Genomic DNA, 4,214 nt, shown 5'->3' with positions numbered 1-4,214 from the left:
CGGCCACTGCACTCCAGTCTGGGCGACAGAGTGAGACTCCAACTAAAAAAAAAAAAAAAAAGAAAGGGCACACTCGGAGGCAGCCCCACCAGGTGCCCAGCCTCATGACTCCTACACCTGTACTCCCATTACAGTGGACAACCTGCTGTCCCTACATGTCTCTCACTAAAGATACCTCTGCACCAGCTACCCCTGGAATGTCCCGGGTCCTCCCCAGACTCCAAGGCCAGCCCCTTCCAAGAAGCCTCTTCAGTGGCTCCAGCCTCGCCAGTTCTCCCTGGCTTCCAGGCCTTCCTGCAAGCTCTTGGCACAGGCACCGTGGACCTCCGTGGCCTAAAGGAGACCTGGGTTGCTCTCCTCCAGCTCTGCCCCAAGGCTGGCTCCAAACAGGAGGTGAGTGGGTCTCCAGAAAACTCCCCACACTCCAGCCAAAATCTTGGAGCACAGGTCCCTCCTCTGGGGCAAGTGGCCCTCACCCAGGCCAATGCAGGAGCCCCTGGTGTCTCTCAAGCTGGTGGACCGACTGGGCTGATGGAGACCCTGCCTGCGGCTGCTGGTTTGTGAGCATAGCCTCCTCACCAGGTTGGAACCCCGTGAATCTTACTCTGCCCCAAGACTCTGTGAGTGGGCCTGGGTGCCCCAGATATCCTAGAGTCATGGTGTTTTCATTAAGGCTGGCCTGCTTCCCTGGATGGGGGCCCCCTGGGGGCAAGACACTTCCTTGGTTCCTCACCACCATCTCACCAGCTCTGGCCAGCACCTACCCCCAGGGCACCCGAGCCCTATGGAGAGGAACTACACATTTGTGAGGAGTGGGTGGACCTACACACCCTGAAGTTCTTTCTGACTCTAGTAAGCCTTGACCCTCCTCTCCCAGGAATGGGGGCAGGGGAGAGGGGCTTGGAGGCTGCAGTTCCTCCCCAGCACCCCAGACAGCAGAGCCAGGCCTGGTCCCAGGGCCCCAGACACTGTGAGGGGAGGTGCGTCTGGGCAAGAGGACGGACGAGCGTTCCAAAGCAAGAGGCGCTGCACACTTGCCCTTCTGACCTTGGCAGGAATTCCTCAGGGCCGGCCCCCACGTTCCTGTGGGTTGAGCGCATGGTGATCCAGGGTACTGAGTCACCTAGGGTGGAGGGGTGTGTCGGCGGCCTGAGCCCTCATCCTGGGCCCGGAGACATGACCCCCTCCCTGTCCACTCCACACACCTCCTCCCAAACAGAGGGATGGGCCCCAGGAGCCACTCCAAGGCCAAGGCCACCCACAGACTTAGATCTCAGGACCTGCCCGTGTGAGTGCTGTATACTAACCACCATTGTTGTCAAATGGGCCCTGGGGGCTAGATTTTTTCTTCTAGTTCTCTGAGCAGCCCTATCAAGTGAGTGCCATTAGGACTCCAATTTAACAGATGAAGAGATATCCCAGAAAGGTTACTAGGTCACACAGCCAACCCAAGGCAGAGCAGGGATTTGGCCCGGTCTATCTAGCTCCAAGCCTATGCTGCCTTCTACCCGTTTCTCTTTGGTCTCTGACTCTCTGTCGCTCCCTCTGTCTCCACCTCCTTTTTGTTCTGTCTCCGAGTCTCTGCTGTTTGTCTAAGTCTGCCTTTTCCCCTCTGGGCCCTGTTTCAATGAGTCTCTGTGCCTCTGTCTGGGTCTGTGTCTGTCATCTCTGCTTCGATATTTATTTCTATCTCTATCCTGTCTTTCTCTCCCTCCCTGTCTCCTCCCCACCCCCCATATCCCCCCTCCTACTGGCTTCTCCAAAGTAGGTTAGGCGCCAGGAGCCAGGACCCTCCCCAGAGCTAGGATGGGGCCCCAGGGCCCCTGGGAGTCCTGGGAGGTCTTTCTCAAGCCTTCCATGCTCCTCAGAGGAGAGGTTCCTGGAGCGCCACGGTGCAGGCCCTACCTGGCCTTGGCCTTGGCATGTATGTTGGGGTAGGGGGAGGCAGAGAGCAGCCCATTGACCTCTATCTCTCTCCAGGTTTCCGATGGGTGGACAGGGCTGCCTGGAAAGCAATTTCCTCTTCTGGGAGTGTCTGATAGGGAATGTCGGGGGGTGGGGGAGAGGGTGGAGAGACAGATGCCAACCCCCAGTTTCACCTCCCAGGGGAAAGAGGTGAGCCTGGCCGACCAGCTTCCAGCAGCAGGGAGGGCAGCTCCAGCCTCAGTAGGGGCTGTGGTGGGCAGACCTCGGGAGGCCTCAGGCACGGAGAGGCAGCGGCACAGACGAGCTGCCCCCACACCCTGGCTTGCCAGCACACACGGCAGGCTCTACGCCACAAAGTGGGCTGGGGTGAGGCTCAGAGAACAGCCCTCCCCTGAGGCCTAGTTTAAGCCAGGGTTGAGAACTGACCCCTTGCCCAATCCTGCCTGGAGCTGCGAGGCCTGGCTATGCCTGGGAACCTCAGGCCAGCACCAGCTGTTTCTGTCCCGGGGGACTAGGATCACAGCATAGCCCTGGGAGAGGCCACTCAGAAAAGGCCAGAACAGGAGAACAGAGTCAGCTACTGAGCCTGGAGGTGGGGGCAGGGCAAGGGATGGCCTTGCTGGGGCCTGGGCTCCTGCCACCCTCTCCCCCCGACCCCCCCCAGCTGTTCGCAGTGCTGGGCGTCATCAACCCATGGAGCTTACTGAGGGCCCAGACGCCTGAGACCTCAAGCCAACTTCCTAGTCCTCATCACTGGCATAGATGTGAGAGCCAGGAGAAAGGCCACTTGAGGCCAGGAGTTCAAGACCAGCCTAGGCGACACAGAGTGACCCTGTTCCTACAAATAAATAAATTAAAATTTTAAAAGGTGTGAGAGCCAGGCGGAGGGTCACTCGAGGCCAGGAATACGAGACCAGCCTCGGCAACATAGCGAGACCCTGTCTCTACAAATAAATAAATAAAATTTAGCCAGGCACAGTGGCTCACGCTTGTCATCCCAGCTCTTTGGGAGGTGGAGGTAAGAGGATTGCCAGAGCCCACGGGTTGGAGACCAGCCTGGGCAACTTGGCGAGACCGCGCCTCTACAATAAATCAAAAAAATTAGCTGGACATGGTGGCACATGCCTGTAGTTCCAGCTACTTGGAAGGCTGAGGCGGAAGGATCGCCTGAGCCCAACAGGTTGAGGCTGCCGTGGCCGTGGGCACGCCACTGCACTCCAGCCTGGGTGACAGAGTGAGACTGACTCAAATAACAGTAATAATAATAAAAATAAAAAAGATGTGAGAGCCAGGGACCTGCAAACCTGGGTCTCCTCCCTGCCATCCTCACACATTTCTCCCTGGTGGGCAGAGAGACAGCACTGACAACAGACTCTCAGCAGGCACCATTTTTGCTCACCTAAGGTGGGCGCTACATTTTGCTAGTCCCCATTCGAAATGACAAACTGGCACAGAGGTTCAGTCTCTCGGCCAAGGCCCTACAGCCAGTAAGCAGCAGAGCGGAGCTTCACACCCAGGCAGCCTCAACTCCAACGTCGTGCGCTTACTGCTACACCTCCCTTGAGCAAAGGAGGGCAGCCGGCACTCTCTTCTCCCCCAGCCCTGGGCGGGGGCAGCGAGCCAGCGACAGAGGCCCCTGGACTCACAAAGTCGGTGACCAGGGGCGAGGCTCATTCCCACTGCGTCTCATTTACGTGTTTCATGGCCACGGAAACCCCAGTCTATCCCCCTCGGCCCCCGCCGCCGCCCCTCTCCCCTCTTTAAGTCTCTCTCCGCCTGTCCCTCTTTTCCCTACTCCCCGCCCAGGGGTCTCAGACTCGAGGCAGGAGGGGGCCCCGGGGTCCGCAGGCTCTTTTCCACGGGCCGGGGGCGCGCAATCACTCACCTGCCTCGGGCCTCGTCTCCCTCCGGCCTGGGGCGCGGACCGCGCGGTCGGCGGGGAGCAGGACGGGACCGCGGAGTCCGGGGCGAGGGTCCCCGCGTCCAGCCCCAGCCCGACGGCGGCGCGGCGGGAGGCGGATCGCGGGGCGGGGCGGGGGGCAGGAAGGGGGTGGGAACTCGGGCCCTCGCCCAGGCAGGAAGTTTTGACAAGGAAACTGGGAGCCGGGGGAGGGGCGCGCCAGAGCGCCGGGAGGGAGTAGCGCGTTGGGGGTGGGATCGCAGAGGCCGAGGGCGGCCGCCTCGGCAGCCCCGCCGGGAGCAGAGGGGGCGGGGGGAGCCCAGGGCAGGGACCCGGGCCCGAGCCCCCGCTCGGCTTCTACTCGCGGTGCGGCCTGGGTTGCTTAAGC

The 4,214-nt window shown here is 60.6% G+C and overlaps 1 protein-coding gene across 1 annotated transcript in view; it reads right to left on the bottom strand.

Moving 5' to 3' along the window:
* PEAR1 (platelet endothelial aggregation receptor 1) overlaps window positions 1–3,939 on the bottom strand; it is a 21,365-nt gene extending 17,426 nt beyond the window's left edge. The window contains exon 1 of the mRNA XM_008049798.2: window positions 3,812–3,939. The gene's annotated coding sequence lies outside the window, so the exon portion shown is untranslated. The remainder of the gene's footprint in view (window positions 1–3,811) is intronic.
* Between the last annotated feature and the right edge of the window lie 275 nt (window positions 3,940–4,214).

This window comes from Carlito syrichta, unplaced genomic scaffold, assembly GCF_000164805.1.
Source record: "Carlito syrichta isolate Samal-C Ts95f unplaced genomic scaffold, Tarsius_syrichta-2.0.1 Scaffold136919, whole genome shotgun sequence".
Lineage (NCBI taxonomy): Eukaryota > Metazoa > Chordata > Mammalia > Primates > Tarsiidae > Carlito > Carlito syrichta.
This window is presented reverse-complemented; position numbering and strand designations above follow the sequence as displayed.